At 34.6% G+C, this 15,089-nt stretch overlaps 1 pseudogene; it reads right to left on the reverse strand.

The window, feature by feature from the left end:
• Positions 1 to 2,304: 2,304 nt before the first annotated feature.
• On the reverse strand, positions 2,305 to 6,358 carry LOC102999453 (ubiquitin-conjugating enzyme E2 E3-like; annotated as a pseudogene).
• Between the last annotated feature and the right edge of the window lie 8,731 nt (positions 6,359 to 15,089).

Here is a 15,089-nt window from a genome sequence, read left to right on the forward strand (position 1 = left end):
ATGAAATAAAATACACGATTTTTCTCCCAGTTATTTCCACTTTCCATTCATATATACATACATAATATGTAAATTTTAAAGTTGTTTATGCTGAGTAACTATAGTATTTGCTCTTATTGTGTGATCTTGGGTTTTTGTCTCTTTTTCCATACATAAAATACAAGTAATTGTAGTTACCACCCAACTGGCACATTCACAAAAATTTTATGAGAATTAGTACACAAGTGACTGTAAAAACTTTGTAAATGTAAATTTAAACAGTCCTGTTTTATTTTATAAAGAAGAAAAACAAAGTAAAGATATAGCTATAATGGAATGGATTATTTGAGCTAGAATTGTAGAAGAAAAAAATTTTCCTTGTAGAAAGAGTAACAATACAATTGTCCATGTTGAGCAAAGAATACCATTTTATGGTATCTACTATTTTATTGCTGTGTGAAATAATTTAGGGCTAGCTATTATATTTCCTAATATTTATATAATCTTATATTTTAACACCACTACATTTAATCATCAGAGTTTCTAAAACACACCACAAAATATATGCATCCTAACACATGCAAGCTTAAATAATAAAGGTACTTACAAACATTACCACAAATGAGATAAATGTAATTTCATGGCATTAACCTGAAATGCCACCATAAGTTTAGGGGATGTCAACTGTAAAGAAAACTAAGTGTGAAGCTTGCAAATTTAAACACATCTAAATTTGAATATATAAATCTTATTGTTCTCAGAACCATGTTGACATACCCTTATTACTCACCTGCATAAGAAACTACAAATTTAGTACTCTAACTGGTAATCCAAAATACAGTATGTGTACACTGGAGAAAAGTTTGTGTTGCTATGGGAACTTTGGCTTTTGTTTACATTATGTTGCAAACTATATTATGTGCCTTGGTTCACCTTAATGACTACCTTCATATATTGCTAATTATACTATTTTCCCTCATTCACTCTGATGATTAACTCCTTAAGGTTAATATTGCTCATCTTTATTGAGTTAGTTCATATTTTTCTTGAATACAGAAATATGAACTTAACGTTTACCTTCATTTGTGAAACTTGCATTATGCATGTCACCATCACCTGTTCATTACATTAAGTAAAACGAGTTTTGGCTTTTATAAAATTTGCAAAATTACATTTATGAAAATTACAAGCTTGACCTTGTTTGCCTATAGGAGTAACATATTCCAAATTGTAGAAAATAAAATTTGTGAACATTTTTTGTTTTGGATGTAAAAATATATAACTTCCTTATTCAAAATTTCTTGCAGCATTGTAAAAGAGGAAATCTAAGCTATTAAAAAATTGTTCACACTTTGAATACACAGGCAAAGATATGATGAAATATTCATTATGGGTATGCAGAATCCCCTCTGAGTTATTAGGACTCTATAGAGCTAAGTGAATGTGTTACATTATAAATAATGCCTATAGAACAGACATTGAATCTCAAAGTTTTAGTTATCTTTCTATGTTTTTCAATTAAAAAACTTGAAAAACCAGAAAAATTTCAGAATGAAAACTATGTATTGGTTATTTTAATTAGGATAAACTGGTATTAATATATTTATTCCGAAATGGTCATTGGGTTCCTACTATTGCTAGATATGTGCTGGGCATGGGTATTCATGATAAGACAGGTAAGCTCTCATGAGGGTATAAACATGTAAAGAAGTAATTACAATATGGTTTTTCAGATCCTATATTTTGTAAAGCTGCTGTAAAAACCCTTAATTTTTTTTTTTGCCTTCAGAAGCATATTTATTGTATTTGAGATGATACATCAGGTGCTCTCTGAGCTACAAAAGGGTAAAAAAAAATCCTCTAATTACAAATTGATGAAAGTAAAACGTAAGACGTTTTTTCACAACAGTGTGAACCACATACTCAGAAATTGATATGGGTTTACTACAAATGATCTAATTCCTATATGGCTACTTTTATAACTTCATACAGATAATGAGTTAAGCCAAAATGCACTATAATATTTGGTAGACATCAAGACCAGTATCTTTAGTATATTACAAAATGCATTTTAATATCCCAAAGAAGCAAGACTTTCAAGTAGGTGTTTAAACATAAATTATCTACAGTTACAAAGTTCTATTCTTGACAGCATTTGCCCTTTGGGGCAGTCTCCCACTTTCCAGAGGATAAAGGCCCAGAGTAGAATCAGCAGTATAACACATACACAGAAGTCCATATTGTAAAGGCTATAAAGATTTGCAGCGCAGTAGGAAGATGCCTCTGCTCTTTCTCACTGCATACAAATTATGTGAATTGTGTTGCCTATCTCTTGTCATGTTCTTCTTTGTTGGTCAAATACTAAGCAGCTATGCTTCCAACCAGAGGATCTACAGAGTTGCAGCCTGTCAATGTCAAAGGGAACAAATTGACCGCAAAATCCTTGAAATAGTAAAGCAGGACTCTAGCTGTCTTTAAGGATACCCAAACAGATGACTCCTTGACTGTTGATGTTGCAGTGACAGATTGTGGTGTGAAAAGGAACGTTTGGTGGCTTAAATGAATAATTGGATGAACACGTGATATTTAGAAAAAATACACCACTTTCATACACAGGACCTGATGGACCAAGTATAGCCAGTCTCTGTTCATAGGTGCTATCTCTTTTAGGTCCAGCACTTCGGTTAGGAGGAGGGTCAAAGGTGATTTCAGCTAGCTCCTTCCGAATTCTTTTTGCACTACTGTAGTGGAAAATTTGCGGTGGTTTTGCTGGGGAGTTCAGACTTTTTCTTTTGCTGTGTGGTAAAAGGTTTTTCTCTCTCATGTTTTTGGGGTACGTATGTATGTAATTATTCATATTCTATGGTTTCACTCCATTTATAGTTATTATAAAATATTTGCTATAGTCTCCATATTGTACAATATATCCTTGTATATTATTTTATACCTAATAGTTTGTACTTCTCAATCCACTCCCCCCTTTTCTCTCCCCACAGGTAACCATATATAGTTTGTTTTCTGTATCTATGAGTCTGCTTCTGTTTTGTTATATTTGTTCATTTGTTTTATTTTTTATATTCCACAGATAAGTGATACCATACAGTATTTGTCTTTCTCTGTCTGACTCATTTCACTTAGCATATTGCCTTCCAAGTCCATCCATGTTGTTGCAAATGGCTAAATTTCATTCTTTTTTTATGCCTGAGTAGTATTCCATTGTGTGTGTGTGTGTGTGTGTGTGTGTGTGTGTGTATATATATATATATATATATATATATACACACACACACATATATATATATATATATGTGCCACATCTTTATCCATTCGTCTGTTGATGGACACTTAGGTTGCTTCCATATCTTGGCTACTATGAATAATGCTGCTATCAACATTGGGATGCACATATCTTTTTGAATTAGTGTTTTTGTTTTTTCTGGATATATATCCAGGAGTGGAATTGCTGGATCATATAGTAGTACTAATTTTAGTTTTTTGAGAAACCTCCAAACCGTTTTCTACAGTGGCTGTACCAATTTACATTCCCACCAACTTCCCGTTTCTCCACATGCTCACCAACGTTTGTTATCTGTGTTCTTCTCGATGATAGCCATTCTGGCAGGTGTGAGGTGATATCTCATTGTGGTTTTGATTTGCATTTCCCTGATGATTAGCGATATTGAGCATCTTTTCATGTGTCTGTTGGCCATCTGCATTTCCTCTTTGGAAAAATGTCTATTCAGTTCTTCTGCCCATTTTTTAATCGGTTGTTTGTTTTTTTGATGTTGAGTTGTAAGAGCTATTTATATATGTTGGATATTAACCCCTTATCAGTCATATCATTTGCAAATATTTTATCCCATTTGGTAGGTTGTCTGTTCATTTTGTCAATGGTCTAATTAGGTCTCATTTGTTTATTTTTGCTTTCATCTCCTTTGTCTTAGGAGACAGATCCAAAAAAACATTGCTACAATTTATGTCAAAGAGTGTTTTTTCTTGTTCTTAAAGCTCTGGAGCAGCAGTGTCTTTATGGTCTGCAACTGAACTACCTCTCCTGGTTCTGGGGTTCTTATCATTCAATCTTTGCCTATCATTGGAAATCTTGTGAAGTTATTTCTTGAAAAATGTGATTGTGCACCTGGCCTGCTCATGCACTCCTACAATGTGAGGGTGAGAGAGAGAAAAAAACCCCTTCTTTAAGGTACTGGAGGTAGCTGGGGGAGGGTAGGGGAAGGAGCAGGGGGAAAAAAAGCCAAGGAGGCTTGTGCTGGGGAGTGTGGAACATTGAAAGTAGGAGGATATTGTGCCCCTTAAGATTTTTTTTCCAGAGCAGTTACTATTTTTTTGAGGGCATGGCACTGACTGTGTTTGGGGGCAGGTTGGTTTGGGTTGAGGCAGGGGTTTGTGGAGATAAGTATTATGTATGATACTGGAGTGGTAGATACATGACACTCTGCCTTTGTCAAAATCCATGGCACAAGAATGAACTTTAATGTATGCAAATAAAAAATCATTTAGAAGGTTGGTAGATTCCAGAATGTAATGTATACTGTGACAAAACAATCTAATTATATAACATCTATAAAACAACCTCACTGAAGGAATGGGGAGAAAATTTCTGGTTTAAGTAGTTTTGGAAATGAGTGGAGACATTAGATTAAAGGCAAGGGAAGAAATTGCACATAAGCAGTGTACTTTAATTTTGATTCCCATGGGGCTATGGGTTAACAATTCTGAAGCCACTATGCATATATACTAGAATTGAATAGTGAGGTAGATGAATGGCAGATTGTGGGAGGCAAGTTTCTCAGTGTTGGAGCTGGAGGATACAGACAAACAAAAAAAAGGTTTGTTTGGTAACAGAATATAGTTGGAGATATCAGCATAAGCTCATTTTTAGCTTACTATAGATTCAGACAGAAACATAGAGAAATAGTTATAAATGCAGGCATACCTTGTTTTATTGTGCTTCACTCTACTGTGCTTCACAGATATTACTTTTTTACAAATTGAAGGTTTGTGGCAACCCTGTGTCCAGCAAGTCTATCAGTGCCATTTTTCTAACAGGATTTGCTCACTTCAGGTCTCTGTGTCACATTTTGGTAATTTTCACAGTATTTCAAACTTTTTCATTATTATCATATTTGTTATGGTAATCCGTGATCAGAGGTCTTTGATGTCACTACCACAACTCGTTGAAGGCTCAGATGATGGTTAACGTATTTTAGCAATAAAGTATTACTCCATTAAGATATATATTTATTGTTTGTTAGACATAATGTTATTGTACATTTAATAGACTATAGAATAGTATAAACATGACTTTTATGTGCATTGGGAACCCCCAAATTCATGTGACTTAGTGTACTGTGATATGTGCTTTAATGCAGTGTTCTGGAACTGAACTTGCAATATCTCCAAGGTATGTGACTGTCTGTCTGTCTCTGTCTCTTTCTCTCTCTCTCTCTCTCTCTCTATATATATATGTGTGTGTGTGTATATATATATATATATATATATATATATATATACACACACACACACAAAGGTTAACATACATCCACATATTTTCTTATTCTGTTAGCTGAGAGAGCCTAGAAGCAAGGACACCCAGTAGCAACAAGTACACTTAGCACCCAGATCTTGGTTTCTAGAACCATTCTTTAATTAAAGGAACTAAGGCTCCTTGGAGAAATGGCTGATTCTAAGGCTCGGGCAAGAAATATACAAGATAATCTGGGAGAACCTTGTAGTGTTAGAAAGAAAGAAAGTGCTCAACACATACACACACACACACAGACACACAGTGATGGGAGTATGTCAAAGGGACACAGAAGCCAAGTGAAAGACCCCCCAATAGACAGAGCTGGAATGATTTGAGCAACAAAATAAAATAGTATCGAATTATAACCCAAAGTACAAGATATATATTCATGAGTCCAAACTGATATAAATAATTAAGTAAATAAACAAATGGGAGAGAACAGACACATTTCCTGTGCAGTAGAATTTTAAATAATTTATTTGGATACTCTACACTCAAGAAGGTGGAGCCTAACTCCTCACTTCTTAAGTGTGGCCTATGCATAGGGACTTCCTTCCAAAGGGCATAGAATGGAAAGGGGGAAAAAAGAGTAACTTTACAGTGGAGAAACCTGACACATTACCTCAACCAGGTGAACCAAGATTAATATCAACAGTGACAAGTCACCTTGATAATATGTATTCTCGATGTGATGTGATGAGAATGACACTTTACCTCTGTGAGCTTTCTCTCCAAAACACACAACACCAGTGTAATCATGAGAAAAACATCAGAAAAATCTCAATAGAAGGACATTGACCAAAATACCTCACCAGTACTCCTACAGTCTGTCATGGTCACCAAAAACAAGGAAAGTCTGAGTAACTATCACAGCCAAGAGGAGCTTAAGGAGAATTGACAACCAAATTAATGTGATATCTTGGATGGGACTGTGGAAGAGAAAAGAGCATTTGGTAAACACCAAGGATATCTGAATAAAATGTGGACTTTAGTTAATAATAATGTATCAATATTTGTTCATTAATTGTGACAAATGTACCACACAAATATAAGATGTTTATAATAGGAGAAATGGTATATGGTGTATGGGATTCTCTGTACTACATCTGAAACTTCTCAGTAAATCTAAAACTATTACAAAATAAAAACTTTATTTAGATAAACCCTTACTAAACACTCGACTGGATCCCCTTTCTGTATTCTACCAAGCCAGACTGAATTTTCTAATTTTTATTTCCAGTGAACCCTCTAAGTCTGCAGGTCTGGCTCAGTCAGAATAACTCTCACCCAGGGTAAGAGGAATGTGAAAGCAACTTAAGCTGACAGAGTCAATTGCTTCAGGTTTTCTTTTTTAAAATTCTCTGGTATTATGTATCTGTCCTGTCTTTTCTGTTATTCTCCATTGATTGCTTTATAACTTCTCATTGCTTGTTACTGTCTTGTCATTGATCAAGTACAATTATCTGCATCTACAATTCTGATTGTGACTACTTGCAGACCTTGAATGAACCACATGGTTAAACCCTTTCTACTTAAGTAGGATTGTTTGTATGTGTATTGCCAATGCCTTATTTATTTAAAGTAACATAGTTCATAGTACAAGTTCCCTTCAAAAGGGAACCCTCATACACCGTTGGTGGGAAAGTAAGTTGGTGTAGCCACTGTGGAAAATAGTATGGAGATTCCTCAAAAAATTAAGAATAGAACTACCATATGATTCAACTATTCCACTTCTGGATATTTATCCAGAGAATACAAAAAGAGTAGTTCGAAAAGATATATGCACCCCTATCTTTATCACAGCATTATTTACAATAGTCAAGATAAGGAAACAACCTAAGTGCCCATCAACAGATGGAAGGTTAAAGATGTGACATATATATATTCCATATATGTACACACATATGTATATATATGTATATACAGTGGAATACTAGTCATAAAAAGATGAGAGCTTACCATGTGTGGCAACATAGATGGACCTTGAGGATATTATGCCAAGTGAAATAAGTCAGATGGAGAAAGACAAATACCTTATGATTTTATTCATATGCTGAATATAAAAAAAAAATCAAAAAAATCAAAAAAACAAAATAAATGTACAAAACAAACCAAGCAAAACCAAACACTTAGATACAGAGAATAGAGTAGTGTTAACCAGAGGGAAAAGGGGTCAGGGAGGGAAAATGGGTAAAAGGGTGTCAACTGGATGGTGATGGATGGAAACTAAATTTTTGGTGATAAGCACGCTGTAGTGTATACAGAAGTAGAAATATAATTTTATCTACATGAAACTTATTTAATGTTATAAACCAGTGCTATCTCAGTAAAAATAAGTAAGTATATAAATAAAATCAATCTCCTTCCTACCTCTCTGCGTAACACCCACTTCTACCAATTCTGAATACTTTGTTCTGATCTTTCTCATCTCAACCTCACCAAACAGACTTATCATTCTATGTCTTGATATAAAATAACACAATAATTTGTTAAATTCTTGATATGAAAGAGAAGGGATTTAGTGTAAGTACCCTACACCCCAATCATTGCCTCACTTTATGTTATATGTTTAGTTTTATTATAAAAGATGATTGTTGTCATCATAGTATTATTTGCTACATTAACTATTAAATTATTTGCTACATACTTGCAAATGTCATACTTAAACTAATATATTTTTTTTCTTTTTTCCTTTTTTTTTGGCTGCACCGCATGGCTTGTGGGATCCTAGTTCCCACAAGGAATCGAACCTGGGTCCTCAGCAGTTAAAGCACAGAGTCCTAAAACTGGACTGCCAGGGAATTCCCTACTTTTTCATTTTGAAATAACTTCAAACTTAAAGAAGTGTTGCAAGAATAGTACAGAAAACTCCTAGATATTCTTTTCTAAGATTTACTGATTTTTATTTTATTTTATTATTTATATATTTATTTATTTTTTTGACCACACAGCATGTGGGATCTTAGTTCCCTGACCAGGGATCAAACCCGTGTCCCCTACAGTCCTGCAGTGGAAGTGTGGAGTCCTAACCACTGGACCACCAGGGAATTCCCTACTGATTTTTAAATGAACACTTACCACATTTTCTATATCACCTCTCTCTGTCTGTCTCTCCCTCTGTTTCACTCTCTCAGCCTCTCTCTGTCTTTCTCTCTATATATAGTTTATACGTAAAAACTATATATATCTACGCATATATATGTAGTTTATTTTTCTAACCCATTTGAGAGTTGGTTGAGTACATTAAGCACTTTCCTCCTTTAAAACTTGAGTAAGATTTTTCAAAATACAAGGGAGCAATAACTTAAGTAAGGTGAATGTCTATAAGATCCTGGAAGATACGTGTCCATAATTGAGGAGACCAAGACACTTTTCAAAGAAGGAAATAAAACACTATAGCTTGAAGTTTAGAAGCTTCAGGAAGAAAGTCTATAATTGCAGTGTGATTCCCTAATAATAGTATTTTAGAGGACAAGTTTACAGCTACCTTTAGACAGTGGGGAAGAAGCTCACAAGTAATCTCCCAAGAGATGACATTGAATGGAGTGGGGCACCAACAAAGATAATGTAACTCTAATGAGTTTAAGTATTATATCTATTTATATTTAAGCTGTTAATCTTTTAAAAATAACATGATAAAATAGAGCATAATAGGAAAATGTCTTATTTTAGAAGTATAGCAAAGCGGGCTGTCCAATGCAAAATTGTGAGTGAGATAATTTGAAGCAGAGAAAACATAAATACAGTATAAGCCCACATACCATGAAAAGCTAACAAATAGGGAAGGGAAGCAGCGGGGGAAATCCCAGAGCTTTTAATCTTATTTTATGGTGGCATTCATGCACTGAAGAGAGTGAAAGAACAGCCCCCCACACTTCCAGAAATGAGTCAGTTTCATGTCTCAAGCTGATTATAAAGCATTCAAGGGTGGCAGCCTCCCACAGCTGACTTTAACTGTGATTGGAATAAGAGACGGTCTCTAGTTTGGGCTTACCCTTCGTACCCTGAAGCCTTAAAACCTGATTAACAGGTAAACTTGGAACTTCTCTAGACCGAAACATTGGCTTACAAATAACTTTTCATTTTTGTATTCTGAAAAAGACAGCTCAACCACAGGCCAGTTATATATGCTTAAACCATGCTGCATGTCATTCGGCATACATTTGGCACACTAGACCGATTTTATAAGTTTAGGAACTCCATCTTAATTTTAAATGCTTTCAATTCTCCATTCCCATTCCCATCACAAAGAAAACCACTCCATCTGATGAACGTAAGTCATACTGTTCTGCATAAATTCCCAATCTCTTATGAGAAATAGATTTTGTTTTTTTTTTTTTTTTTTGGCCACGCCGTGCAGCTTGTAGGGGATTTCAGTTCCCCGACCAGGGATTGAACCTGGGCCGGGGCAGTGAAAGCCTGGAATCCTAACCACTTGGCCACCAGGGAACTCTCGAGAATCAGAATTTTTACCAAACAGTGTGGATCCAGGACTATTTGTGGTCTAGAAGGGGAAATTTTTTTCTAGTTAATGTCATGGTCTTTCATGACAAAACAGTGGGTAGAGATGCTTTAAAAAAATTTTTTTTTGGTATTTTTTTTCTTTTCCAATCACATGGGGTATTTCATATTTAGAGATTTCTTTTTAATTCTTTCTTCTGAATAGAAGTTTACTTAGAATACATATAATAAAGAAAAAAAAACCCCAAAAACAAGATCGGCTTTGCAGAAGGGAAAGAATTTCTACATTTTTCTTTGACTAAAAACAGAAGTCCTGAAACTTGCTTAAGGTGTTCATATTTCTGCTACACGTTTTCAAGTGTGAAGACTCAGCAATGAAACCACCTTTTTGTTGTTGTTGTTGTTATATGATCAACTTTGGCTAAATTAATTGTGATAGCAACAGAGCTACAAGATTGTAAGTATTGATACATTCCCTATCATCTGGCAAACAAGGAAAACCACATATATTGGATATTTCATGTCTGTTATATTCTAGTATATAGAACAGGTTAATAAATCATACAGAGGAAATTTAAAACACTGCAGGCTGTAATTTAAGAAAAATGTTTCTTTGTTCTTCACAAAACTCCATTTATTTAAAACAAAATGTGGAATATTTCCAAGTCTAATTTGTGGCTACTTTACATCAAACATTAGGTATTCTTATTTATTTGTGTGAAAATTCATTGAAAGCATGATAGGTTGAATTTAAGAGAAATGGAGGTTAGCTTTTTAATCATCATCTTTTTCCCGAGCTCGATTTAACCTGTTAAATCTGGTTTTTAAAAAATGATGAGTCTGAAACAGTTGTAGTGGAATATTTGGAACGAAAAATCATTTTTTCCCCCACGCTGTAGAAGTGCAAGCCAAATTAAAAGAGCATACAACCCAAAGTTGCATAGTGATATTCAAAAGGAAATTTCACAATTTCAATATGTGTAACATAATATGGAAGCTATATATGATGATTTTTCACAGTATCTCCTTGGTTTTCTTCTCAGATGAACGTATCTAAAAAGTACATCGAGTTATTAAGGCTCTAGGAGTTTTAAAACCCCAACTATCCCACCCATACCCCAATAACTTGACAGTAATGTGTATAATGGAATCTACTCAAACACAATTTACATTTCATTTCTCCTAGGAGGAGGTTTATAGCAAAATTAAATTTTAACTTATTTTCCATGTGAAGCGAAAAATAAGAATGGTCACTATACCACTCCATATTCCTCCCAAATAAAGATAAATAAAGCACATAATTAATCCAGGCCAAGTAATCCAGGATTTACATAAGTGGCACTACACATTTCTGAAATGTCCTCCAAGCTAAAGGTTTATAATGAGTGAGACAAGAAATTATAATTCACTCTATCAAAAATCTGAAGAGGGAGGGAATATTTTTGCTATGCACAAGCTGAATCAAGTTAATGAGGCATCTAACATTGCAAAAAGAACGTTGTCTATAAATAAATTCAGTCTGATTGGGATGTATTAGTTGTCTGATAATACTCTGTAGCCTACAGATGCTTGGGGTGGAATGTAGATTTCTTAAAAAAGAAAGGCCAATGGCATTACTTCTGTAAAGCTCCAGGTCATTTCTTGTAAGTGACATTAAAAGAAAATTTCCCTTTAAAATATGGCTTGGCATTTCATTCAGTATAGTATTTCCAAAGCAATAAATTTAGCATAAGACAAAATGTGTTTTTCAACTGAAATCTACCTGAACCTTGGAATTTGGGAAAAATATCTCTCCACTCACTTGTGTTTTTTTTCCATTGAAATCTGACTGTTAAGGTGCTACTCATACACTACATACCTAAACTTTAGTGTCTAAGAAGAAGATATAATTAGATTCTCAGCTATTGCTCAGTCTATACCTACAACCATGCTCATGGACTTATGCTTATTGTTGATGGGAGGGCTGGACTTTTATTAATGAGTACATGTTATATTTTATTAGCTTCCAGGTGTTTCTACAGAGTGGTGTGAATCTAATTCTTCCAATCAAATTAAAAGATCAGGTATCACGGAGCTTGTTTTTTGTAGGATTGTAGGGTCTAGAAGTAGAGTACATTTTATATTGGCTATCCCTTTGCTTTCCTCTCAGAGGACTATTTTAAGTTGTCATGTACTCAGATTTATAACTCTGAAGATACATGTCTCCTTGAAAGCACCTTCCATATATTCAGTACAAATTTACTTCTACCACTTTTATCCTTCTGAAATTGTTTTTAAAATGTAAAATATATACATCTTTATCTAAAAATGTTCAAAGAGTAGGAAACATAGAGTGAAAACTAAAAGTCCCTACTCCCCCATCTTTCCACAAACCCAATTCTTACTCCCTAAAATTTTCTACTATTAGTGCTTTCTTGTGTATTACAGAAATATTTCAAGAATTCTACAAATTTTTAGGTGGCTCCTTTAGTTTTATTTGACAGATTTTACAGGTTTTGACTTGGAATTCTGGGAGTGTTAGAGACTTTATTGATGACGAACATTTTTTCTCTAGTTTTTTTCTTTTTTTGTTTAATGTTAGTGTCAGAGTGAGGCGTATAATAAGAATATCTTTATACTGACACATTTTATTGGAAGTTCCTTTCCTTCATTTCATTCTTTTAAGTAATTCTCCTTACTCTGCCTTAATCAGATAAAAGGTTTGCAAAATTAAAAAAAAAATTGTTGTCTAAAATTTTCTCTAGCCACACCTACTTCTTCATCTATTCATTTTCCTTCCTCCAATCCTTTCCAAATGGAATCCCAGAATCTTAGGGTTGAAAGAGATTTTCAAAGTATGTAATCCAGGCTTTGATTGATAAATAAATGATATTCCCTATAATTTCATTGATCTCTGTTTGAAAACAAGTGATGAGAGATTTATTGCCTCAATGACATGTCCATTTTATTGTCTGCTTCTCTGTAATTACAATTCATTGCTCCTGACTAGGAGCACACCTTCTTGAGCCTTACAAAGTCAGTCTAATTTGTCTTCTAGTATCACTGCAAACATTTGAAGGTTTGTGTCTTGTTCTGTGATCATAAATCTTCCAGATGGCAGGATGAAACATTTCGAGTTCTTTTAGACATTTATCAAATGTCATAGCTTTCCATCCCTTCATGATTTTAATCCATTCCGCACATCATTTACTGAGTAGTTACTATGTCTATGCTAGGGTTTACAGTCTCTATGAAATGATTTCAGCCTGGAGGAGTTTATCTTGGTCATAATCAGTTTCTACCAGTGAAAGGGGGTCAACAAAGTATAAAGAAGCATATGTTTATGAAAATTTTATGGAATAAAGAGGATTGTGACCAGATAAGTTTAATGTTCAGCTAAATCTTTTAGTGGCTTCTGATTCTATTGGGAATAAAAATCCAAATTTCTTTTGGTCATCCACTAATTCCTTGCCAACTTCTGCAACCTCGTATCTTACTGTTCTCATGTCAGCACTACACTTCAGTCATATCAGCCTTTTGTAAGTTCCACACACAAGCCAGTTTTTTTCTTGCCTTGGGGCCTTTGTACTCTTTCTTTTGCCTGGAATGCCCTGAACTTGGTAAAGTTTCAATACGTATTTGTTAAATGAATGAATGAATAAAGTTAAACAAAATTTTCTTCCTTCAAATCTTAGACTTCTCAGAGCTTTTAGGATGCAAATGTACAATCTAAATTTCTAAAAGGGTACTATGGTATGTAGTGATTACCAAATTTATTTGATCATAAACATTTTTTCATTCAGCATCTCCTCAGACTAACTTATTATGCACAAACTTTGAGAATTACGGTAGCACAAAAAATAGGATTTGAATCCTGGCTGCCACCAATAAACCTATGGGATCTTGGGCAAGATACTTGATCTCTCACAATCTACTGTTTGTGCCTCTGAGGGAGACCAGCAGTCAATTTTTAGTTTTCTAGGTTCTGAAGAAAAAGGAGCAAGCGAGAAAGTACCAGGTGGAAATTAAAACATTTTGTTTCTAATGGATATCAGTGGGAGGACAGAGCTTAGTGTGAATGACAAATGAATCCATACACTGAACCCCAGTCACGGGTATTGATGGACCATTTCAAGAAGCGCAGTTTTTCCATTTATGAGTTGTATTATCTGTGGGCAAAGGAAATGGCCCATAGGAGGCTCTAGCCCAAGTGAAACATGGGCTCACCTTCCCATGGGTTTTCTTCACCCTACTTGGACTTACTCATTCCAAACAATTAGGCTTCTGTCTTTATATCTTGCTTAGCATATCATGACCCTCTAGGACTGGAGATTTGTCCTGATCACTTTTATTATTGAATGCAGCTTTGATCTGCTTAATCTACATATAAGTAGGGGGTTATGAAAGATTTTTGAGAAGAAAATGACATGATTCATCTGTGACTTTCGATTGATGACTGGAAGAGTGCTAGTTGGTAGGTACTAATGGTGAGTAGTAGGTCTCTGTTCGAAAGTTACCTCTTCAGAAAAGTTTGCTGACCATTCTATCTAAAAAGGTCATATCTTTTAAATTACAGTCACCTTCTTAGTCTGCTTTTTTTTTCTTTAAAAAATGTTGAGCAACATGATATTTTATTTGCCTTACTTTTTTATATCATAATCTGAGAATATATTATTTGACTTGTTTGTTGCTTTATTATCCCAATAGAATGACATGAGGGTAGAGGCTTTGTCTTGCCCAGTGTGTTATCTCCAGCACTGAAAAGAGCACCTGAGACGTGATAAGTGCTCCATAATATTGGTCCAATAAAAGAGTGAATAAATTGATTGGAAAGAGGAGACAGTGGATAGGAGAAGCACAGTAGATGTCCTGATATCAGTTTATTGCATCGCAGCTCCAAATTCACCCTTCAACCCCTGCTCTTCAGCTGTACCTTCTCCAGTGAAGTCTGAACCTCACTCTTGTAGAAAGAGCCTCCAGTCCAAGTATTTTTTTCCTTTAGGTACTCTCTCATAACCCTAGGGAGATTTGCCCTTTTATCATAGCTTAGTAATTATTTATATTAAACTTCTCCTGTTTGAATCACTGTGTTGTTTCTATCTCCTGATTGGACCCAGATTGATTC

Source organism: Balaenoptera acutorostrata, chromosome 3 (genome assembly GCF_949987535.1).
Source record: "Balaenoptera acutorostrata chromosome 3, mBalAcu1.1, whole genome shotgun sequence".
Lineage (NCBI taxonomy): Eukaryota > Metazoa > Chordata > Mammalia > Artiodactyla > Balaenopteridae > Balaenoptera > Balaenoptera acutorostrata.